General features: G+C 42.4%; 3 long non-coding RNA genes across 5 annotated transcripts; 2 read left to right on the top strand and 1 right to left on the bottom strand.

Moving 5' to 3' along the window:
- Nucleotides 1-8,948: 8,948 nt before the first annotated feature.
- Nucleotides 8,949-11,881, top strand: LOC137481768 (uncharacterized). Its single transcript, XR_011003675.1, has 3 exons — nt 8,949-9,094; nt 10,306-10,509; nt 11,420-11,881. It is a non-coding gene; the product is annotated as an uncharacterized lncRNA (long non-coding RNA).
- Nucleotides 11,882-12,676: 795 nt separating this feature from the next.
- LOC137481769 (uncharacterized) lies at nt 12,677-14,588 on the bottom strand. Its single transcript, XR_011003676.1, has 2 exons — nt 14,217-14,588; nt 12,677-12,877 (listed from the first exon to the last, which is right to left on the bottom strand). It is a non-coding gene; the product is annotated as an uncharacterized lncRNA (long non-coding RNA).
- A 106-nt stretch (nt 14,589-14,694) lies between these two features.
- On the top strand, nt 14,695-25,556 carry LOC137481767 (uncharacterized). Of its 3 annotated transcripts, none has more exons than XR_011003673.1 (4): nt 14,695-15,337; nt 15,785-16,042; nt 17,880-20,355; nt 22,092-25,556. It is a non-coding gene; the product is annotated as an uncharacterized lncRNA (long non-coding RNA). The 3 variants fall into 3 exon arrangements; XR_011003672.1 differs by having other exon boundaries at nt 14,792-15,337; nt 19,844-20,355; XR_011003674.1 differs by having other exon boundaries at nt 14,803-15,337; nt 20,313-20,355.
- The last annotated feature ends 38 nt before the right edge of the window (nt 25,557-25,594 follow it).

Genomic DNA, 25,594 nt, shown 5'->3' with positions numbered 1-25,594 from the left:
CAGGTCCAGATAGAAATCCTGCTGCTCCCTCTGTGATATGAGAGGAGTCCCAAAGCATAATCTCAAGTGCAGTCTCATGGACATTGCTTTAGATTTCACCATCAAAACCCTGGACTGATGAGTGAGATGAGGGGAGATGGGGGTCTCTCTTCACACATGCCTGCTCTGAGCCACAGCTGACTGCCTGAGCACTGCCCAGGAAAACCAGAAACACTTTCATTGCTTTTTGAGACAAATCTTCATCGATGTGTGTGCCTGCACACACACACACACACACACACACACACACATGCAAAAGGCAAAGTTTCATCCCTCAGAATCACAATCCTTCGAAGCCACCTGTCTCTGAACAGTTTTCTGTATAATGAGCAGAGCTCTGTGCTGTAACTTTTCCCTTTGTCCCCAGTGCCAGCTGTATAATTCCCAACTCAACAAACATTGCACCCTTGCAGAACTCCTGCCTCAGTCCAACAGTGCTGTTGTACCAGCTTTTGTGCCATAGCAGCCGCCTACAGGAATGATCAGCAAAGTGACAGCAAAGGAGGATTCTTCCACTTGGAGGACTCTGTGTTTCCTCTCTTCCCAGGACCTCCACACTAAGTGGGCTCAGTTTCCAAGTGAAAGGATCCTGTTTTTTCTCTTTTCCCCTAATGGTCAGAGATGGCAAACTCCCTCTGGGATCTGTGCATTCAGCTTTGTTCTTTCTCCCTCCCCTGCTGTCGCCAGTAATTAAAACTGAGCGAAAAAACTGAACATGCTATTTTTTGAATAGATATTTGAAATTTAAAGTGGAAAAAAAAAAGTTGTGAAACTTGTCAGATCAATGATTTGACACATATTATTTAGCTGGCTCTAAATATTCTGGAGTGAGAACTTAGTTAACAACTTGTTAACAAAGCATAATTCGGAATAAAACCCAGCTCTCTTTGCTAGCTGCATTTGCAATATGGAGCTGGTTCTAATAACTCTGTCTCTTAAATACCAATGTATTTCTCCTGCAGTTTCTAAGAGTTTTTGCCACTGTGGTGCACAGAAGTGGGATGGAAACAAAATGGAGAGGCAATGCCCACCAAATCTTGGTGGCTGAGGAACTGCTGGACACCTTGATGTGAGTAACTTGTCTGAGTCACATGCAGGACACTGGTGCTGGGGAACTCAAGCCTGTCAGCACTTAAAAATGGGTTAATCATTTTAATTAAGCACTTGAGAGTGAATGACATATCAAGAGCAATTTCTTTGAAGAGAAAGAAAACTAGAGGTAATTTTTCTAGTGTCTGTATTGTAGTTTGCTTTCTCTGGCCATGTTAATGTGTCTCGCTCCATCTTTGGGCTTCGTTTAAAGATTACTTTTTAATGATGGATAAACAGGCCTGTTTTCCTCCTGAAGTGCATCCCTTACACCCTCACGCCTATAAACAAAGGATTTTTCCACATGAAATGAAAGGGCAAGCACATCCTGCTAACAATTTTGACTCTATGGAGTGGTATAGCATATAATCTCCATTACTTTTCCTGTGATTTGTAAGTGACTGTTGCTAGGTAATGCTTTTTTCACTAAGCATCAGTGAGCTAATGTGAGGGCTTTGAGAATGTTACATTATATAATTAAGCCTTTGGTGGTACTGATTTCTACTTTACAAAAGTCTCAAATCTTTTTCATGTGAGCAAAAAAAGTTTTTACAGCATTACACATAGGGACACAAAAAGCATCCTAGAAGCCAGACTCATTTTTTGGTAATGTAACTGATTTCTGTTTTTCAAAATTATTAATTACACACAGCTATCAGCCACCCATCACAATGGCATCTAACTAGACTCTGTGTTGTTTAGATGGAAGACATGATAAATACATGGAACACATGACCCACTGGAAGTATCACTGGATCCCAAATATCTCTCTGGACTCCATAATCCATTAAACAAATGTGGTCCCTTTGTTCTGACATCTGGACACTTAGTCTAACCGTGACCTTTGCTTCCCAGGGACAGGACTGGGATACTGAAGAGCTTCTTCAACAGGATGTGACTGGTTTGGCTGAATATGTGAGCAAAGGTTTCCCCAGGATCTTCAGACATGAGCCTCAAGGTACTGTGAATTTTGTTTAAAGGATGAGATGAAGAAAGGGGTGGAAGACATGTAAGTGAGAATATATAAACACAAAATACAAACCAACCACAGGACATAATGTTAAGAGTTTTTATTTTGTCAAGCTTCATGCTAAACATCACGGTCAGTAACTGCTGTTGGAGGGGGAACACTTGGCTATCACAATACACAGGACTGTGATGTACAAAGCAACCCTGATACAAATTTACTTAGCATCAAGGATCCCTAGGAAAAAAAAAAACAAAAAACAAACAAAAACCAAAAAAAACCCACCAAAAAACAAGAAAAACTTTTCAAGGCAGCTTTGATCGGCCCTGGCACTGCGTGTGAAAGTCTAGCTCAGTTCTAAGACTGCCAGGGTAAGTGAAAGAAGAGCCTTTGTAATTTTTGTCTTACAATTATGTCACTCAGTCCTGTAGCCTTCATTCTCCCTGTGCAATTTGTAAGAGACGACAAGTCATTCAAAGCACCTCTGTTTACAGAGAGTCTCAGTAATAGAACACCACGGTCGGGCAGATTCCATGAACTGCAGACCCCGTGTTGACAGATGGGGTCTGTGACTGATTGTTTGATGGGCGCCGTGGGTGAGGCTGTAGGGGAATAGCAGGAGAAGAAGAGGGCACTGGGTTTTTTTGAGCTAGGAGGTCATGTCGGTTACCAGTGAGAACAGCATTCAGTGTTTTTCTGTTGCATTGTTATCTTGGTGCTGGTGATGAAGTTTTAATTGGGAAGGGTGAGGATGATTCTGCTCTCCTCCCACACGGCTCTACAGACGCTGCTGCTACCAGCAACTCGGGGCAGGGTTTCAGGAGCTGCTCGCTTCCCACCAGGCACGAGCCAGCAGAAAGGAGAAATGAATGAGGTGAGGATTGCTGCATTTCTGAGGAGTGTCTCCTGTAGATAATGCTGATCTGATGAGCAAAGCCAAAATGATATGTCTGAAGATACAAATGCCTTGCGCAGAGTGTGTGTAGCATAGACACGTCCCCCTCCACACTGATAATACAGCTTAACCCAATTCAATCTCTTTCTGTGGCTTGGAAAGTTTTAGGATTCTCTGCTGGAGAAAAAAAAAAAAAAGGCAAAAAGCAGCCCACTTGAAAACAAAGAAAAACCTCCGTGATCTATTGCCTGAAAGCCACTCAATAACAATTAGCTAATATCAGTTATCTCCTTGCTGTACAGGCTTCCTGATACTGCAAGACGTAATTCAGGTATTGGAATACTAATAATTATTTATTAGGTGCCTCAAAGCATCCAGGATCCTGCTCATAGGATCCTTTATGTTTGAGGGCCGTGAAAACAAAGAACAAGAGAAGAGTCCCCAACTAACACGCTCACAAAGTAACTACAAGGCAATTGGCAACAGATGAATACAAGCAGAGCATTCCCAGTATGCTGGGAATGATTATAGCAGAACTGTCATCATGAAAGGCAGGGCTCATGAAATACCTTTAATCACTGGTGATTATTCTTTTTCTGGGCAATCAGCTCCTCTCCCCCCCCCCCCCCCCCCCCCCATGAAATATCTTGCAGCATGTAGCAGGATGCATCCGAAGGTGCTGTTCTCCTGCAGGACACCACCCTCCATTCTTGTCTCCATCAGGTGAGAGACAGATTTTCAAACCTGTTAAGAGTCAGATGGAAGTAAGGGACAGATCCCCAGGATCCTGGCCCTGGGTTTCTCACTCTGAAGCAGAAGACAACGCTGTCATTCAGAACAGCAAGTTCTCATTCACAGTTATTTGTCATGTTAATTACTACAGACAAATTTCTCCTTCATCTCAATCGTGCAGGTCAAAGCGGAAAAGTTTAGCACTTCAGAACATCAAACTTTGCTTTCATCTGAGTGCGGGACATCATTCTGAAATTCCTTTTGATCTTGTAGGGAACAAAAAAGAAAGGAAGACAATTTGAAAGTTTGCTCTTGATGGGAGTTGTAATTTCTTTGTTTAAATGAAGGTAAATGGAGTCTCTTTAGCCATTAGCCATTGGCTGGGTATGTTCATAAACTCACACCCTCACCAGAGCAGGTAACCCATGAGTAAGAGCCATGAACATCTATTGACAAATATTGTCTCTTCCTTCTGTATCCATTCAGGATCCTCGTTGTATCATCCCCACTTCATTAATTTCACTCCAAGCTGTTAGATCTATGAGATCCCCGTGTACTGTGCTGTAGGAAATACCCCTGCCTCAAACCCCACCACTTTCCACAGAAGGTGGCTGCACACCATGCCTGTAATTTCCTGCACAGAGTACCTACGCGCTCCCACATTAGCTGTAATCTCTGTCGTGCTCACGCCAACATTCCAGCAGTATTTGGCATTTCACGAACGCAGTATTTATCACTGAAGTTCATACAAAGTTGCAAACCCTAACGAGGCTTATCAGCTTTTACAAACCATCTCTGTCCACTGACATGCTGAGTATAATTCCCCTCACTGTGCAGTCACTGGATGTGCAGAGGGAACAGGGAAGGGGGGGAGCTTCAAAGCAACATTTCGTATCGCCTTAAATGAATCATGAAATCGAATGTCTGTACAGCCCCTAAGTTCCTGCAGGTGAGATGTAACCTGTAGGCTGGGCACTTAGAGCAGCCTTTCAGTCAAATAAAATCTTCTCATTGTTACTGATGTGGCAATTATGCCCCGGAAAAGAGCATTGTGTGACTGTGTGAGGGGAGGGGGGGCTCAGAGCTCAGTCCCAGCAGTCACAGAAGGGTGGCTGGGGGCAGATCAGGTCAGTCAGCCTCAGCTTGCCCACTGTCAAGACAGAAATCATCACAGCCACTGAATTTATTTCAGAGACATATCAGAAAGCGTAATTAAATATGCAAGTTATAAACATTTCCCCTCTGAAATTTCAAAAGGTTCTGATATTGTTATGAACAGTATTGGTAATCTGCTTTTCTGCCAGCCCAGCCCTATATCTAGGACTAGAGCAGGCACTAAAAAGCTTGAAAAGAGACTTGCAATATCTGTATTTCTGTGTATCTACATGCCCCTGGGTATGTAGCACCCAATCACTACCCCTTTCCTGCTCATCAGGCACAAGTGTGACACACTGATGTGGGTGGAATTTGATTGAGAAATGAGATACTGTTTGTATTGTCATCACAGAGCTCTCTAAAAGCATGAAGTCGGGCTGAAAGAATCAGAATGTTTAAAATGAATTTCAAGAATTTTCTTTTTCTCCAGTGTTTTTTGGTTCTTCAGTCTGCATTCACGTCACATGTGTAAGGTGGTGGTGGGATATTCTTTTATAACAAGACCTCACAAATGCTTGTTCTCTCTTTCATTTAATTCCATGATATCAAGAGTCAGGCTGATGATTTTAATATCTTCAGGTAATTCCTTGACTATTGTGTAGTTTTGTAGTTCCATTGACTTCCACTGAGATGTTACAATACAGCACCAACTGACTGCATGTCCCCTAATACTTGGAATTTATAAGAATAAGACCAGCCAAAGTTTGTTTGTAGAGCACAGCAATGTATCCACTGCCAGGGAAACATTTGCAATGGTTGGAGAGCAGGATGGGACATCGTATAGAGTTATAGAAGGAAAAATAATCCATTAATTGCATTTAAAAAGTCCAGTGCTTCTGTAGTTCTGTTTGCTGATGCACAGCTGTAAATGCACTTCCTTGCTAATAAGTGCTTCAGAGACATCAGGGTGTCCATTTAAGCCACTGTTTGCACCCATAGACCATGGTAAATCATTCCATTCTGTATTTTTTAACTCCCAGGACCCTCCTTGCTGAGGTTTTTTTACAGTGAGTGAATTCCAAGTGCTTCTGACTTGGATCACAGAAGCAAGTTCCCCGCCTGCCTCCGTGAGTGACTCATGCTCTAACCTCGGTCAGGTCACTTAGATGGTGTTGTTGTTCTCTATTTCATAGTCTTTAAAAGGCATATTTTGATCTCCTCACAATTCTGACATTGTAACATCTTTCTGGCTCTAGCAACAGTCTGTATCATTTTGGATATACATTATCTTGTACAAAAATACCCACCCACATCTCATACCCTGAAAAATCACAGTAGCCAAAACTCCAAATTTAGATTGAAAAATGTAGAGTTGTGCAGACAAGAGGACATTTTTCCAAATGTGAGTCGATAGCCTTTTTCTCTGTAAATAGTTTGGGCTATCAGAAATTTGTAGCATTTAAATTTGCAACTCAGGCTCCTGCTGGGAGCTCCTGGACATGCTGGACCACCCGGCAGGCAGAGCTGTACTCCAGTGGTGTTTTGCTCCGGGGGTGAGGATGGTTTCACTGCAGATGTCCAATAGCTGGATACCGGTGCCCTTCCCCTCTTGGTACTGTCCCATCCCCTACATCCTCCCTGCCTCTCCCCACAGTTGACTTTCACATGCTGCTGTCTCCTTGCTGTCTCACCTCCAATAACTGAGGAAGAAGTGGAAGCAAAACCAGACAAAACAATTTTCCTACTGTATTTTAGCCTGGCTATGCAAACATTTGTAGCAGCTAAAAGCAGCAAGGAGATATCTTCACTGAACCTGTAATCCTGGGCTGGAAAAAGCTCTATTCAGATGCAGTCATCAGTGGATCTTTCTGCCATCCTGTTAATCCCCTCTCCCTTCCCACCTCACACCTGCCAAAGCAGCTTTACATCAAAAGTATCAAATCCAAATTTTTTTTCTTTTTTTTTCTTAAACTTTTTTGAGAGACCAGCGAGGACAGCAGCAGTTAAGGAAAAAACACATCCAGTTTTGCTGCATTTTCGGAGGAAATGAACTTGTGTGTTTTGAAGCATTCCCACAAGGCTCAGATTTTAGAGCACGATGAATCACTCGCTGAGGGTTCCTGTTTCTTCTCCTCTGCCTGCACAAGGTTCCCAGAGAGGGGCTGTGGGCTCTGTGAGGATCCAGCCGTGCTCCTGGCAGGCAGGGCCAGTTTGCAGGGGAGCAGGATGGCCGTGCCCTCTGTTCTCACCACAGGCAGGCCCTCCTGCCTTTGGCAGGTCACTGTGCCAACATGCTGTGCTTGGGCAGTCCCAGGGCTGTGTGATGCTGGTCCTGTCCTGCCCAAGTTGGTCTCTCCCAAGGATGTGTCAGTTCAGGGACCTCCTGATGTGTCCAAGAGGAGTTTGCACTGCCAGGGTTGCCCATTTGGCCTTGACTTCAAACACCCTCAGTCTGTCTGTGGAAGACCACGTGGACATAAAAGGCTATCCCCCTTTATAAAGGTTAAATGTAGCTAATTCATGGCAAATAAATGTCATTCTAATTTACCAAAGTGTCTGCATCCTGAGCTACCACCTTCCTGATCCTCACCAGATCCTCTGCCAACAAGGCAGTGGTGGCATCAAAGGGCACTTGACATTTTCTGGGACTTGGGCATCCATGGCTCATTATGAGGAACAAAATATGGAGTTGAAGGTCCTTTACTGAGAAGCCCCTGGCTCTGGATCCATAAATAAATCACCCTTTATGAAACTTGCTCACATCTGTGCTGTCTCAAGCACGGGCAGAGGGAAACTGTCAGCCTGGGCACACATCTTCACTGGCACAGAAGGAATAGTCTGGAAGGAAGAGAATGACACATATCATGCCTTTACTTTGCACAGCAATCTCGATATTTTGTATGTACTTATTGCTCTGAGTTTGTCTCCCTTTCCCACCTGTACTTACACTGTCTTTTTTCTGAGGCTTGTTATTATTTCTATTGAGCAATCTTCAGCCGAACTGGGAGAGCTCGCAGTGACTCACTTACTTGAACATTATTGCCTAGTTCTTTACACAAGACAGATTGGATATGAATGAGATCTCTTGTCCTCATGAGCATTATATTTATTTCAAAAGACATTTTCTTCAGAACTCTCCCTGCAATAAATTATGTGGTATATTTATTTTTTTCTTCTACCATGCTATAGCTCTGTCTCTTTTTTTGTTGTTTCTCATTTTTTAGACACTTCTTCTATGATCTGCTGTTGTTGTTTTCTGTTTTTTTTTTTTTTTTCTTCTCACAATCTCTTAGCTGTATCCTTGGAATTTTTTCCCTTGTGCATTTTTTAGCACAGTGCATGTATTCAATGTACTCAAAATGAGAGCTTGAGATAAGTATTTAAAGTAACAAAATGATTTCCCTCTTTTATCTTTCAGATATTGTGTAATGACTGGGGAAAAAAAGGAAAGAAAAATATAAAAGCAGGTGAAATATTTTAAATGAAGTATAAAACTGTAAGGAATGCAACCGTAATGTATCATTTTCTGATTTCATAATGTCAGCTAAGTGAAAGATTTTGTAGGTGCTTTACTTCTAAAGAAACACGAAGTTGCATTTTAGCAGCTGCTTTTGGGAAGAGCCTAAAATGCTGAAAGCCCTGTGTAATCAAAGTAAAAGTGTGTATATTTAGGGTGGATGAAATGGGACTTAAAGGTAACACATGAGCATGGTATTTATAAGAGTCCCATCTTAGGTCTCTTTGTCATTGTCACTGTACATCACTATGCTCCCTTGCTTCCCAGCTCTCCTGCCTGATCTGTCAATCCCTCTCAACCTTTATATTCCCACATTGCTTGGTGGAGGTGTATTAGAAATCTGAATTTTGTCCAGTTGTGGCCTTTCTGAGGGTCTGTGCTGGAGGGAAGGGTGGTTTGAACTAAAATTGAAATGTAAATAACCCAATGGGTGGTTTTGAAGTCCAAATACAAGCTGGAATTTAAACATTGCTGAACAATGTTCGGCTAGTAAGGATGAGTGTTTCACTTCAAGACTAATGTCTTATGTCTAAAACTAGAATTAAACTTCTTTACCTGGAGTGCAGTACCACCCTAGGGCATGTCATTCGTGGCAGTGGTGGGATTTCTCTCCTTGGTGACTTTCAGGGATCACCTACACAAAAATCATCCCCGGTCTGGTCTGGTGTTGATGTTAATGAAGCTCCAAGAAGAAGGAGGCTGGCCTAGAAACCTCCAGAGGTCCTTTTCAAATGTTTTTTTCTATGATCTTACAGTTCTGGTAAGTGTGTTACAGTAAAATAACCAGATGGACTTTTTTTGGAAGTATAGAACAGATACCCTGAGGGCAGAAAACAGTATGTGGAGAAGACGCCATGGGTGGGGGTGGGGAGATATTTCCATTTATGAGTTATAGAATCAGGACTCCTACAAGGAGTTGAGAAATTTGTCTGGATCTGGAGATGAGAAAAACAAACAGTTCTTATCTCTTTACAGTAAGGCTGCCTGGCTTGTGGTTCTCACCCTGTCTCAAGAAGGGTAGTCAGTGTTTCAAATGTTGGGGTCAGGCTGGTTCCTGCTCTATCTCATCAGTCTGGTGTACATATCTTTCCAGAAGGGATTAAATGTGTCTTGTCTCTTGTGGTTATATTAAAGGGCAGAGAGGAGGCAAGGAGCCTTTTACTTCTGGGAATGCTCTGCTGGGGGTAGAGGGAGGAAACAGCAGCCAAACCTCACTGCTGTCCCCAAGGCTAATGCAGGAGAGCTCTGTGGTGAGACCTGAGCCTTGCTTCCCCTGTGCACAGGGCCAAATTGGCAGGAGAGGGGTACAGGAATAGTGTTGGAAGGGGTGAGGTTGACTGTGTGCCCAGCATCCCCACCATGGGCGTGGTTTTGCAGCCAGGGTTGCTGAGCTAAGGACACCCCACCCTGAGATGTGTTGTGCAAAAGCGTAATTTCACCCCTGGGACAAGCCAGTAGCTTTTTCTCCCTTTTCTGTACACATTCCTCTAACTAGATCAGCCAAAACCTTCTGCTGTCACTAAAAGTGATGGGGTTTTTGTGTAAAATGAGATTTTTGTACTCATCAAGGCCAGGTCTGGCTTCTCTGCCAGTAGATGTCCCTGCATGCCTGGCTGTGGTGGATGTACTGTGTCTTTTCCTGGGAAAACTGACTTCCAACACACCGAAGTTCACATCATTCCCATTGAGTATTTTTCATATGGATTTTAATTTTTCCCCTCTCATTTGGGCTTCTGGTGTAAAGTTTAATCAATCTCTACAAATATAAAAGCTGAATTTGAAAGGAAAGATTATTATTTTATTGCAAAGCTACCTTTTCACAATCTTTAAATATTTTCGTGTTTATTTATAGAACAGAGTACTGACACCAGATGAAGTCCCTGAACCTCTTTACCCTGCTCTGTCCTTCACCCCTGTTCTGTGTCATGGATTGAAATAACTTTCACATTTTTTCACTTCCTTGGATTGCAGTGTTTTCTTGAAGCAGATATTGCTTTGGTGCACTGAATTGAAGAAAACAAGACAAAATGAAACCAAATAGTGCTCAGCACCAGGTACTCAGTGCTTGGTAGGAGTCACTTGGCAATTTTACAGATGCTGAGAGTCTCAACCTTCAGCCCGTAAGGTGTTTCCTGTAATATGAGAATTTATCAGCTGGCTTTCAGAGCCACATAGGTGAGCTTTAAGTGTTTTCTGCAGTGCTCTGTGCTCTGTATTATAATCCTGCAATTACATATTTGCATGCCTGCTAAATTAGCACTAGAAAGTTATCTTCAAAAGTGCAAAGCCTTTCACTGCTACTCTTCCTGGGAATACAGGGATGATAATTGTTACAGAGGAAAATTACCTTTACACGGTATTGATTTTGTGCCCTGCTGCCTGTCATCGTTCCTGGGTAGATTTTTCCAGGCTCAGGACAGGGAGCAGCTGTGCTGGGAGCCCATGCTGGTGGCTGTGGAAGAACAGGGCAGCACTGGCAGCTGCGGCATCGCTGCCACCCCCCTCGAATCGTGGGGGGCACCAGTGACCCACCCCAGCAGCCTTTCATTCCAGCTTTGAAGCAGGGGTAGCAAGAGGCTTCAAAAAGCTGGGAGCCACAAGCTTGGAGTGGGGGAATGGCTCAATAAATTGGTGTAATATAAGTATTTATTGATTTAAGAGCAGTCTTTTCTTTTGCCTTGCTTTTGTCTTCTAAGGGAACTTTCTTTTAAATTTATGTCCCACATTGTCACATCAGGAGGAAAATACATGAGAAATGTTTTGTTATTTCAAATTTATCACGTATTACGTCAGCTGGCATTGTGGACTCACAATATGTAATGCTTCATAAATTATGAAAAATAAATGTTTTATGGGCTTACTACGCAATCTGTTTGAAAACCGTTGAGCTGGGGAGACTCGGTGACCCCTGTACAAATTAATGTGCACATGATTTTCATTATTGCAGCTCAGATAGGAAGTTTGAACATCTTTATATATTTATTTAAAGGAAAATGAGGACAGAAGTTGCTTGAATACAGTTAGACTTTCTGGCAAGAAGCGGGTATCATTTAACCCAGATCATAACCTATGGCTTCCCTCACAGTCATTGTTATTCCAGGCCAAAGCTTAAACTCAAAATCAGAGCTGTGAGGACTTAGCATGAGCTTCCAGAGGTCAAATCCTGCAGCCTTTAGCCAGGCAAACTAAAACTCTGAGTTGGTAGGATTTTGTCTACGCAAGGACTGCGGCGTTTGCAGAACACGAGTCAAGCACAAGTCAGGCTCCTGCAGAAGGGAAGGCAGTGAAGGATATTCCTGCCCATCTTTCCAGCCCTGCTTTCCCTGAGCGCAATGGGGAGCGACAATCAAACAAGAGCCGCCCATCTCAGCTGTCAAGGGCCTCACCAGAAACGAAAAGCTCGATCTCAGGGTACCGAGGATCTCAACCTTATCCAACACAGCATCCTTCAGTGTGGAGCTGCAGGAATCCGAGGGAAATGCACGCACGGGGAACTGTGTCGTCCTGTTTTCATAGGAGCAAAAGTTCAGTCCAACATGTGTTGCATGGGGGGAAAGGGCACGGTGACAGGAGGTACTGGGAACGGTGAAGCACTCGCAGCTATTTTTTTTTATCCCCCTCGCACCCAAATTTTTCTGTGCATTGCAAAGGGGTGGGGGTCAGGTGTTGAAGCTCTCCCCTGGATGGTTTTTATATCGCGCAGATCCACCACTGTGTTTCTAATAAAGCCATCAAGAGCACAACTGGGAGCTCCCTGCGTGATCTTAAGCAATATAAGCCACTGCTTCAGAGGACTCTCTTAACTTGAGGCTGGATGCACTCAAAAATCTTCCAAGTTATTCTCTCCTAATTCAAGTCAGCTGAGGCATCAAAATGTCGGGCAGATGGACAAGATCCCTTGGCTTTAGCCAGCCAGTTTTCTGCTGTTACTCTTGTTGCAGTCAAAAATTAGAGACTTTTATTGTAAGTGTTTTCTATTTAATCAGTGATAGTTTGAGAATTTAACATTTACATAAGCATACTAAAGGAGATTCCTGTGTGATTTCTAGTGTAAAAGACTGAACTCTAAGCATCCTTACTTGCCCTAGACTGGCTCAAACAGTGTTCTTATCTTAAAATCACAGTTTTCCTTCACTCCTTTCCTTTTCTTTCTCTTCATATGGCTATTAAGAATTATTGGATTTATAGACAGTGCTTAAGGACAGTCACTACTGCATTTGCTTGGTCAAGAAAGCAAAAGGATTTTCTTGTCAGCTGTATCTTCTTAGACTTATTAACTTCAACTGTGCTTCATGATAGGGACACACAAGAGAACAGATAAATAAGTAAAGTACGACCCAAGTTCATACTTTCTTTTTTATTTTTGCTGTGACTTAAATAGTTGAGAAGAGCTCCTGCCTCTGCCGCTCTCCTCCAGTGGATGGCAGTTGAGTACCACGGAACGGAGCAGAGCTGATTGCACCTCGTTGTAACTCTCTCAAGGAGGCAACCGCTGATTGGAATTAGCTGTTCTTTGCCTGTGTGAAATATCACTCAGAAATACCTGAAGAATTAGAAAAGGAAGAAATGGAAAGCGTTTTCAATTTAAACCGCTTTGTTACTAGAGCAGGAGCAGATCTAAAATTTTCCTTCAGCAGCTGAGGGGGGGAAATAAGAGTCCTATATCTATATACACAAGTTTCAAGTGTTTCCTTTTTATATGTTAATCTGAATTTTCAGTATATGGATGCTAATGAAAAAAAGTTCCTGATTTTCATTTTGCTTCCTGACCTCCACAGTCTTTAGGTTTTAATACTATATGCATAATTTCAGCACGAAGAATAACTTTAAAAGGCAAATTTCCCTTTCTTGAAGTCTCAGCTGCACCAGAATGAATAGGACAACTCCCAGGGACTGGGATTGCAATGTGAATTTAGTCTTCATTGAAACTGCAGCTAGTTCTGAAATCTTCCCCTAAAAGAAAAGTTTAAAACAAACATTGCAATCAGAAACAGAAACCTAACCACGTTCCTCTTAAAAACAGGTCTCCTTCAACTCCTCCAGTTTATAGCACATACCCTTGGGCTATTACAGTCTAGAAAAATCTGAAATAAAACCAAACTGTTTTCTGGGTCTGATCATGCATCACTCCCTCAAAAAAAGTTTAGGGCCTCCTGAGAAATACAAGGTTTAGGCCTTCCTGACACATGTTGCTTCTTTTTAAAGAAAACAGTCTAGTGCTTCTTTATGGCAAATGCATCATTTTAGTTTTTCTTTATAAGAAATCACAGATAGATTGAAACAGAAAGCTTTAATAAAATATTTACAATTCCAGTTGTATATAAATAATATTATGGTCAGTATCCTTGTTGTTTTTAACAGAAGTTATTTACTTTTCAAATTTTATTTGCTCCTACATGTAGTCTCAGGCTGTTGTAGTAGAAGATCAGACACAAATAGCTGTTTACACCAAAAATTAAGTTTCTGTAAGTAACTATTTTAAAATGTTTCCTTTTATGTTTACTGCTGAAGGATCTCAAGCACTCCTGCCAGAAAGGAAAGTATTTATTATCTCTCTTTTACAGATGAGGAAACTGAGACACTGTGAAATTAAAAGCTTTGGGAAATTAGTGCACAGTAAATTATGATGTGAATTTACTGTGTACCAACCACCCCGCCCGAACTCATCATGTGGACTGGCAAAGAAAAAGGATTAAACTCCCTTAAATTATCTCACATTTGCCATGGACAAACAGTTGCCATGGATCAGTTGACATGCAGCAACTTCTCAACCTGCAGTGAGTCCCCGTGTCAGTGAGGAGCCGTTCACGGGGGCTCTAGTGCTCATCTGCTCCAACTTTAGGCAAGAGTTTATTTGTCACTAATTTCCCCAGCTGGTTTACCTAAAAACCACAGAAGGAAATTTCTGGCAGCACTCAAAGTCAGACTCAAGTATCCTTGCAGCCTTGAAAGCAGAAGTTGCGAGTTAAAAGCAAAATACTGGGGGGAGATAAACTTTGTCTTTTTGAAGGATGGAGCATCTGAAGGATGTGTCCAGGCAGTGTCTGGGTTAAACTGGTGAATTAGAGTGGTGAAATCAGAAGATAAGTCCTGGAATTTGAGAATCACCCTCATATCTCAGGCATTTGGGGCATTAAAGTTGCTTCCAGCATCATGGCAGCACCTTACAGCCCAGTATGGAACTCCGCATGGAATCTGCCTGTCCTGGGAATTCCATGAGCCACCTCTTCCCACTCCAGGCCTGCACTGAGTCTGTGGCTGACTGTTCAGGGCACCCTGCAAGATCCCTTCCACCTCACAATGCCACTTGTGAGCACCAGAGCCACTGGGCATGGCCACTGCAGCCCTGGTCAGTGTCCACTGGTCCCACAGTGGCCCCTGGGCTCCGGAGGCCACGGGCGAGGATCCAGGGGTGACCTCCTTGCCCTGCAGCAGGCTGAGCAGCTGATGTTGAAACGACTTTGGCAGGAACTCTCTCCATTGTGTCTGATCCAAGCTGGAGAGATGAGCACGTAGGGAGCTGGGACAAAGGTTGGCTGGTGGGAAGAGAATTACTGACAAGTTCATTCCACTAATAAACAAAGACATAAATGATGGTGCTATAAAGAAAAAGCAGGATTCTCTGGAGAAAACTGTAGAGAGACCTAGTAAGGAGGAGAGATGTTTAGACAACAGTTTTACATTATCCTGCTTGGTAAAAAATATTCTATTTTAGCTCCAAGCTTGAGTCTAGTTAGAGCTGCACCAGTGCTCAGGAAATAGCATGTATTTTAATGCCCTGTGAACTGGAATGACTGATAACTAGTACATTTAAATGTGAGAAGCAGAACTTTTCTCTGAGGGAGGAGTTATTTTTTGTTGTTGTTGTTGTTGTTGTTGTTGTTATGGATTTTGTCTTCATAGTTTACACTGCAGCTATAGCATTCCACTGGTAGTCATTTATCTAATAACTTCTATCATTCAGGCTGTGGAAAATGCAGGATAACAGAGAGAAAAAGTGGTGGTAAATTCTTTTTAATTTGTATTTCAGGGCTGAACTTATTATCATAAATATACAGAAATTAACACCTTTATAACACCCCTTCACTTATATCCAGAGTGTTACAATACAAAAACAATGGGATCAGGGCACTGTTTCGATCCCTCTCACCCCAAAGTAAGTCTAAGTACAGGTGCATTTACTTTAGGTATAACAGAAATTAAGACAAAAGGATATGTCTGAGAAAATATTTTTTTTTCCCTGTAAAGCTTACTCTTAGAGAATGCCTGTTTGTGCTAGAGAAATGGCTTGTGTGGAATACGACAGCCACCTTTTATAGAGGCAAATCAGACTCACTGGGCTGTACTGCTGTAAAGGAAAAGTTTCACAGATGTAATTAACCTGTGGAATGCCTTTCCACAAGATACTCTTGAAGTGTTGTCACTAATATTGTCTGTTTTCATAATTCAGGGCATCATCTGAAGCAATCTGCTGTGTCCCTTCATGACATGCCCCTCCTGAATGGATCAGGAGGTCATGGTGACTCTTGTGGAGGTGGTCACTGCTGGAGCTGGAGGAGATGATGGATTTGAAGGGAAAGTCTGTGGCTGATTCCAGAAATGAGCAAGAGCTGCAGCATAAGCCCTGTGACAAGGACAGCCCGGGCTGCTGTGTGGATGAGGAGAGGGAAGTTGTTACACACACCAGGGAGGCTGGCAAAGGAGAAGGGTGGGTCATGGCAGGGGCTGCCCATATTCAGCTCTCAAAACACTTGAAGTTATGGAGATGGTGGGCAAGGAGGAGGCCCTAGTGCCTCAATGAGTATGGCTTATTTGCAAAGGAACAAAAGGGAAGGTCTAAGAAGGTCACATGGCTGGGTCTGAGAGATAGTCTTGGGCCTGGAGGCACTTGGGGTTCAGCACAGCTCTGCTTCTGGAGCATATGGGAGGCAGAAGTGCCTTCATTCTGCTGAAACACCTCAGGGGTTCAGGCACAAAACCTTCGAGGGCGCTGGAATGTGTCTGGGGGTTGGTGAGCGCACATGGGGTGGGAGGAACGACTGTCAGACCCTGTCTGTTGAACGTATTTTACTAAAGATTCGTCTGTAAGGAGGGAGAAGTGGAAGCAAGGATGTGGGAGTGAAGGAACTTCAGAGAGATGGTCCCTGGTTTGAGGGCAATGGTATTTGGAGAGCAGTTGAACGCCTGTTGTCTGGTGCTCTGAGGACATTGCTACACCATCCAAAAACACTTGTTCTCAGAACCTTCCATACCAAAATCATGGGAAATATTTGAACTTTAGATGACTCCAGACTTCAGTTGCAGTTTAGTAGGATTTTAAGGCTGGCACTTTATATATATATATATATATATATATATATATATATATGACATATATAAATACACACACACATGCAAAAAAAAAAAGTGTGTGTGTGTATTTATATATATACCTTAAGTTGTTTTGATTCTGTCAAATAAATTCAGTAGCTCTTGTTTAAGGTAGAACTGGTAGAGAGAGTCTCGTGCAGGAAGAGATTTGATGGAACCGTGTTAAGCATCAGGGAATTAGCATCAGAGGTTCTTCAAATGTTTCATTCAAGGCCAGCTTGTAGTTAACCTGAATATTTGATTTGAAGTCATGCTGGTTTCACATGTCAAGCTACCCTGGCACTGTGTGAAAGTGGTGGGAGGAGAGCCTGGATGGGAGGAATGAGCAAGTAGGGAAGGATTTGGTTATCAAAGCAGAGGACTTAGATTCAATAGTAATTGACAGAAGGAGATTACTTCTGCTTGTGGTTCAGACAAGGGCTCTATCCCAATACATTAGGCCACCCCTCACACAAACAGAAGGACCTCCATGTGCATTGCCAGCTTCATCCAGGGACAAGGAGGTGGTGCAATGACTTTGCTGCCAGCCCAGGGAAATGGCGGGTTTGCTAAAGCCCAGCTCTCAAGAATATTAATAAAAATAAATGGTTTTACCCTTTCTGGTCCTGCTTATAGCAGGCTGCTAATAATGCCTTATGAGGCTGCTGCACAGTTCAATCAATAATTTGATTTTTCTGCCCTAGAGCTGCCACAAGCACGAACCCCACACTGAAGTGGCTGAGTGAGGAGCTGGCTGTAGAGACAGAATGAGGCAGCGAAGGGGAAATGTGGGATGTGTCTCCTTGTGACTTCTAGGAAACTTAGGGATGGACCATACCTGCTAAGCCCCATCCTCCATGGCCACTGCCACATCCCACAGATGCTCCTTGATGCTGGTGCTGGTTATTTATATATTTCTGTGTCGCCTATGGAAACATTCGAGTTTGACAAAGGGAAAAAGCAATTTGGCGTCCTTTGACTGAGGAAGGTTGATTTTCATTCGAGACAGAATGGCTCATTTTTACCTTTTTAGCTCCTGGAAGAGTAAAAAGTGAGAGGTCAAACCTGCATCACCATGACAACCCCTGCAGTGAGGGTTTTTGAGCAGATGAAGGGGAGTGATAATGGAGCTGAAGTTTCTGCCCGTTCATAGTCACTGGGCTTTTTGTTTTGTTTTCCTTGTTTCTTTCCTTTAGGCCCTGTAAGGTGTGGCCCCATGGATTTTTCAGGATTTGGAGGATAACACTGGCCAGTTTAAACACAGCCATGCTCTGTTTGAGATCAGTCCTTGGTGCTGCAGTGCCTGGACACACGTGGAGTGTATATAAACCATACAAAAAGGGGATAGTAAGAGATAGTCATGGAAGATCAAACATCCCCTCAGATGCATTCCCTACACTCCTGTAGGTACAGCATGCCAGCAAGTGCAGTGGTATTACCCAGTTTGCATCAAAGAGAACTGTCATCTCTACCTTTCCTGACAGCACCTTTGGAGTCCAAAAATAAGCTCAGTAAAAGAGCAATTCTCTGAGGAGAGGAGGCATTGTAGAAAAGAAGGAATCCCAAATAGGGTGGAGGTCTAAGGAGATATACTCAGGAGGGGTTGCAGGTGGAAGCAGTCCCTCGAACATGCCCCCATGTTCTAGACCTGCACAAGGGGGAATGTGTGGGAACAGATTGCAGATAGCTGAGGTCACAGCTATGGAGCAAAACCAAGACAAATTGAAGTCCCACAAACAATCCCCCAGATTCCCTTTACCTAAAAACTGAGCCTGATCCAGGGAAAAGCAAGCAAAAGAGCAGATTGCTCATTTTTGAACACCTTTGGTTGTTTTAAGTACCTACTAAATCTGGTGTTCTCCTAAGGTGGGAAGACCTCTCAGACTGGAATATGCCTCATTTGACATGCAAACACAGCACCTGTGAAGGGTCATCCTCAAACCCCATATAGAAGTTCCAAACATTTGAATATTATGCCTCTTCAAAAGTTATGAATCATCCTTTCTTTACCTTGTTGTTGTCATTGCAATAAAAAATGAAATGGAATAAGAAATACTAGCTCAGGTATTAGAGTGTCAGAAAAGTTAATTTTGTGGGAAGATTTCCTCAGAGTCAGACTTCAGTGGGGTTCTGTACAGCCATCAAATAGTTACATGGAGAAGAGGAATAGTCAGGGTTAACACTAAAAAAGTTTTGAATGGCTATAAAACCTCGAGTTGAAGCAATTCTCTGTGCCCAGAGGATTAGGTTAAAGCTTTTGCAGTGCAGTGGAGATGAATTATTCCATTTTTGCCTAGTGAGTGGTTTCTCATATCTTCTTCCAAAGTGGTGGACGTGTCCCTTATGTCAGGATGGAGTTCCATAGCCCACCACCCAGAAAGGCAAACTGCAAGAGCACAGATACAGCATCTCTACCACCAGATTTGAAACAATAGCTGCATCAACCCAGCAATAAAGCAGAGCTGGGCTGTTGGGATCAGCCTGCAGATAAATCAAAGTGAATCTGAGTGATAGTGATGTGATGTTGCAATAATAATTCACTCCTCATGCTGATTTAGAAGAGGAAGCCAATTCAGAGCTTCAGAAGCACCAGGGCCAGCACGGAGCCCTGTGGGACAGAATAAAAGAGAATAGTCAGTTCATATGGAAACAAAGTGGAGGTTATCAATCGCATGAAATACACACCTGGTAGAAGACAGATGAGAGAATTTCTGGAAATGCTTTAGATTATAATCTGTCCTTCAGACAACTGATTTATGAAAAGCTGGATTCTTGTGTTTTATTCAACCAATCTGAAAAAAACATGTTAAATATGAATCCTCTCTCTGTATGTGAGAGGATTGCAGCAATAGTAATTTAAAGGGGATGTTAGAGTATGACAGAAAATACAATTTCATCTTTACAGTGATGAGCCAGAGACTTCAATTTTCCTCTTCCTGTGATGTGACTCTCTTGAGTCAGACTCGAACTTTAGGTATGGTCTGAGAGGGGGCTGGATTGCCTGTCTGCTGGTGCATCTCAGGACAAATGCTTTTTGGGAGCTCCGTCTTTGAGGACAAAATAAAAAATGCCAATCACACTGGCATCACACCATTTGGAGACTTTAATTACATTTATTTGATTTTTATTCCTCGCTGCAACTCTACTCATCTGTTTCCAGGCACAGTGGAGTCAAGGAAACCTGATGTTGTTTTCAATTTACCAACATCTCTTTGGAAAACAGACCCATCTCACTGTAGAAATGTTCTGAAAACAAATTGAAACAATTCCTCCTACCCCCAACAAGAGAAATCAAATGCCAGAGCTTTATTTTACACTTTCCTTGGATAATACTTGGACGTAAATGATACCTGGCAATTGTATGTTCATTGACATTGTATTTTTAACATTTCAGGTGATTAAGCTGGACTCATAGACATTTAATTTTTAATTTGAAGAAAAAGCTTTCCCATGACAATGGAGTGCATAGTTTCAAGATGAAATTCAGCCTAGGAAAGACCTATGGACTGGCACAGAAAGTGTGAAATACCACACGGGCTCTGCTAATAAGTCAGTACAGCTGTAAGAAGTCATTGCAGTATCAGCTGATACCTGGGAGAAGAAAACCACAAACACATTTCTCTCTGCAGAGCATTTCCAGCACACCTTAAGCCTGTGAATGACGCTGGCATGGTGAGCAAATATTGCTGTCTGTGGGTTAAAGTTCAAATGCATCACTTGAGCAGATGAGGAGTTCAACCAGGGCAGAACAACTTGCCATTTCCTTCAGGGAGCGGTGGCCGTGGGGTGGGGAGGGACGTGGGTGTGAGAGTAGGATGCAGACAGTCACAGCCCTTCTACAGCAATTACCATAAAGATTAAATAAATACAATAGCCTAATTTCACATGGAAGTACACTTTAATTAAGTCTCTGCAGAACAATGAGCTGCTTCCATAAGAGCTGTGAAAATCATCACTAGGGACTGTCCAGAGGAAGAGAGAAACAAACAAGAGAAGGTCTCTTTGTATAGAAAATATGTACAGGAAGTATTTTGAAAAGCTTGTCCCCAGTTAATTTACCTAGGAGGAATTAATGACAAACTCCAGGGTTTTGCTCTGGTTTTATGTAAGTTTCCCATCCCAGAGCCTCATGGCTCTTCCCAGATTGAGTTTGACAATTCATTTGCAGACCAATGCAATTTTTTTTTGCGTTTCTAGAATATTGCAAGAGCATCACAGCTTATTGTGTGTGATGTGTGCCAGTGGGCTTAGCTTGGCTGAAATGCTTCTAGGAGGCAAAGTTGTGCAAGATAAGCTCCAGGTGTATATAAAAAAAATCAGTTCTCCCAGCTCAGATAACGATGCATTCCCTATGTAAATATGGTCAGGGATAGAGTTAGTAGGAAGTGTTAGGGGAGCATGTAGAACCTCCCTTCACCCTTTACATTATTTTCTTTATCTTCCTGTGCGATCAGGGATCCTAATGCACAAGAACGACATGAAAATGAACCAATTTGCCATTACCATTTTTACAAACACCTGGCTGCATTTTCTGAGTGCACAGAAGTTTGGCCAGGGTGATGGTTATTCTCTTCCTGAGATTGGGATATTCGACAGGAAACAGTACAGCTGCTGGCATCACATCAACCACCCATGACTTGTGGTGAGTTTCAGCTCAATAACACCTACAGAAGATGCACCTTCATTGTACAGGCAGAACTGAGATGTTCCCTAAATCCCAGACAGATACAAATCTTCGCAGAGTGTAAGTGACAGGGCAACTTGAAGGGCAGCTTGATATTTGTGAAGGAAGATTTTGCCTTGAAGCTTGGATGAGTAGTGGGTGTAAATCACAAATAACTTTTTTTTTCACCTCAGAATCTATTATAAATCTATTATAATCTATTATACTTTAAAAAATAATTTTAGAGCGTGCCCCCTGGTAGCTTTCAGCTATCAGCTTTGCAAGGCTCAGGAAGGTTAGACCTGGGGAGGTACAAAATCACTTTTGTGCTTGATGCTCATCTTGCACCAAGGTTATGGAGGCTTTTGGTCAGGCACTGCCTTTGTTTGCTTTCTTTGTTTTTATGCAGCTAGGTAACACAGCTGGGCCCAGCTTCACAGAGGGTGTCTTGGGCATGACTGCACTGCAACCCAAAAATCATAACAACCGGACAATCAGCTCTCAGAGCATGCCAGGGTCTGCTTTTTCTTTGAAAGGGAGTTGAAGCACTTGTGGAGGTTTAATCGAAATCTGAATGCATGTGACTGAAATTGGCTCCCTGTGATTATTTATACAAGTAAATCTCTGCTTCTCACAAGTTCCCAGAAATCAAATGCCAGACTTGTATGATCTTTTTTTTTTTTTAAAGAAGTAAATATTTGTTGGAAATTCTTTGCTGTATTAATTTTTCACTGCCTTCTCTCAGGCAGCCCTGTTAGCAATGGAGAGACTCCTGGTGTGCATCAATCAACCCAGAGAAGAGGGACCAAAATAGCTGATTACTGGGTCTATAATGTCTTATCCTCAGAACGAAACCAAATTTTCATTTAGCTTTTAGAATGGCTTGTTTTTCTCATCCATCTGCATGCCCAGCTAAAATCTTCCAGGAAGTGATCCTTGTTTCAACAGTAGGTATGTCAGGCACAGGTATTTTAAGGAGGAGGCAGTTTAAGCCAAGGGCTGCATATTTCCATGTTTTCCTAACCCCTAGTCGAAAACCATCTGCCACTAAGTGGTTTATAACTTGACAGTCAGCCACCACTGTTTTTTAAAATGTTCTATAATGTTTATAATGTCAGCCAGTCCCTGTCGCTAACCTTTTTTTTTTCTTTTACTTTCTTTACTTTTTTTTTTTTTTTTTTTTTTTTTGTGGTAACCCTTTTACCTTCTTTTTCCCTGCTCAGACCCATTAGCAGGATGTTGTGCAATATGGTGCTTGTCATCTGTTTCAAAGACACAGTGATGAGATACAGGTATGCCAGATGGATAAACCTAGTGTGACTAATTATTGTGTATTTGCCTTTAATTATTATCATTTATTACCAGAGAAAAGACAATAGAGGTTCCCAGACTCGGATGGGAATGTTGGCAGAAGGGGAATTTTTGTCTTTTTGAGTTTTTTTTCTTTTCTTTTTTTTTTTAAGAGACTGGCACATCAGCAAGAAAAGTTTTCTTCTTGGAGAGAAATACTGCAATACATCTAAGACAAGAGGAGACAACATGACCCAGGGAATACTTTCCTTTCCCTGGCACATACTTGAGGATCACATCTCTCACAGGTAATAAATAGGTTTTGTGTAACTATAGAACAAGTATTCTCTTGGCTGAATGTCCACTCAGGGCATAAGGAATGTATGGATATCCTTCAGTCAACTCACAGAGAGGTCTGAGTTCAAAGCGACCTCCAAAAATCACCCAGCCCAACCCCCCTGGAATTGGCAGGGACACCTTCCACAAGACCAGATTGCTCAGAGCCCTGTCCAACCTGGCCTTGAACACGGTCAGGAATGTGGCATTCACAGTTTCTCTGGGCAGCCTGTGCCTATGGGTAGGCTTCAGTCCTCTCTAGTCTGGTTTTGGAGACATTTACAGCCCTGGCTCTGCCCTTTTGGCACCAGAGAAAAGACTAAACCGTAAGATGTACATTATGTCCTCCATGTAGAGATGACACCTGAGGTTCTTAAGCAGCAATCCCTGACAAAATTAGGCTCAGAGTTGCAAACACTGACATTGGTCTCTGTGCCACCACACTGAGCCTTCAACCCTTTAAATGGAATTTGCCTCTGTATCTGACCCTCACATGCAACATTTCTACATTGTTTGGCAAAAATGCAGATTTTATTCTTTTCAGTATTATGACCTTATTTTCAATCAATCCCTTCACAAACACACACGTTTACAAACACGTGTCGTTATAAAACAAACATTTTGAAACAAAGGGTACATTGCTATTGCATTTCAATAGGTGCTATTGAGGACAGCCACTTCACTCAACTCAGAACCCACAGCCTGGCATGCTGGATGATTTTGAGAGTCTGGAAGGTTGACAATGGTAAGAAACTTTTGGAAATGTTTAATGCTCTGGTCCCAAAAGCTGCTTTCAGGTTACAGCTGAATCAGCTGCCATTTACAAGTGCAGAGTGAGTTTATGATGGCTCATAAGCTTGATCTTGCTTATGGGGCACTGCACTTTAATTTGGTAAACAGATTGAGGAAGAGCTTCAGACTCCAGGCTTTAAAATTCATGAGGATCTGATTTAGTACATTTTACACTGGTATTTTAACATATTTGCTCTATGGCTAAATTGCAGTGTAACCTAAAGGACCAGTCATATACCACAATCTACCGTAGATAATACAAGATATAATCAATGTCACCAGGCTGCTGAGCTATTTCTATATTTAGTATTTGTCAGACAAATACATGCAAAGGCATTAAAACAACAAAGTCCGTACATGGATGATTTGTGAACGGGAGAAAAGGCTAAATTTGCCACTGTTTGCTCTGAATAGCTTACCCAGATTACAAGCCAATTTTGTTTTGGACAGAAATATTTTCCATCACAGAGTCTGCTGAAGTCAAGAGAGTACTATTCCTTTGGCCGCAGGGTGGGCTGAAGGGCTGGGCTGTATTTTGGGTTTGGCAGCTCTGACCATCTCCCTTTAACCCATTTGAAAACAATTTGATTGGGATTTGACTGAGCACTTAATAGTCTGTGATTGCCTTGATTGTGGACTTCTACTTTTAAACCAAATGCAATGTCATTATTATATATCAAGAAAGGACGGTCCCTGATAACCAAAAAAATATTACATTAAATTGGCATGCTGAGAATTAAATATGCAGATTCAACCTAATGAAATATCTTGCCTTTGGTTGCAAGAGCCTTCATCATTCTTAAGAAGATTTAATGCTAATCTAACTTGTAGCTGTTTCAGTCCAATTAATTTTTCGCAAATTTTTGAGCTTTATTTTTTCTTTTCAGCAGCATTATTCTGTCTTGACAGTTTTTATTTTGTTATTTTTGTGGATATTGAGTAAATGGGAAACCAATTCAGAGCCATTCTTAAGTAGAAATGAAATGCCCTGTAATCCAATTTTGATCAAAATTCATCTTCGCTTTTCGGGGACCGAGCAGCCTGTGCAGTTATCTCTGCACTGCACAAGTTGATAATAAAGCAAAGCAAAGCTCACATTCTTTTCCCTTTGCACGTGGTGGGAACTGGGCATTGTTCAGCTGGAGAACAATGTGCTGCTCCCCCAGCATGTGGCAAAGCATCAGAATGGCAAGAAGAAGATTTCTCCCTGGGCTTCTTCTTCTGTTTCTCTAATGTCTGAAGTAAACCTTTCTTCCCGCCTGTGGGTGGATGGTTCTCTTCCCTGGAAACCTTCCTGTCTCCCTCCCCTGATGTCCTGTGTTTGCAGAAGATAGCTCAATGCTGCAGCACCTTTCCCAAAAGCACTCCTAGGGAGCAGAGACATGTTCAGCTCTTGTCACAGACCTGGTTTACAGGTCCTCTGCCTTCCACTTCAGTACCCATTGCCTTTTGGTTATGCACAGATACAAAAGCCAAGATAGATCACAAAAATACAATCCCTGTCCAAGCAGCGACTGGACAAAGAGGCCTCATATGTCTTACATGGTGCAGGGAGGGTTTTTGCTTTATGTTTGCTTCAATGGCTCCAGCTGAGTTCTTAACTGGCTTTTATTCCACTTTGCCTGGCAGAAGCAACACCTAAAGGAAGGCTTTTCTGGTGCAACATCAGCAAAAATTGGTGGCTTAGAAACAGCTGTTTGCAATCAAGCTAAGCTGCTCCATTCCTCCTAAAAATGCCCTTATTCTTTTCCACCACTCATTTCTTCACCAGTTCCTCCTACCGACAAGCCAAGCTTTTTTTCAATGTTCATTTCATATAACCTCCCATGT

This window comes from Anomalospiza imberbis, chromosome 13 (genome assembly GCF_031753505.1).
Source record: "Anomalospiza imberbis isolate Cuckoo-Finch-1a 21T00152 chromosome 13, ASM3175350v1, whole genome shotgun sequence".
In the NCBI taxonomy this organism is placed as follows: Eukaryota; Metazoa; Chordata; class Aves; order Passeriformes; family Viduidae; genus Anomalospiza; species Anomalospiza imberbis.
Note: the sequence above shows the minus strand (reverse complement) of the source record. Positions and strands in the feature narration are given on the sequence as shown.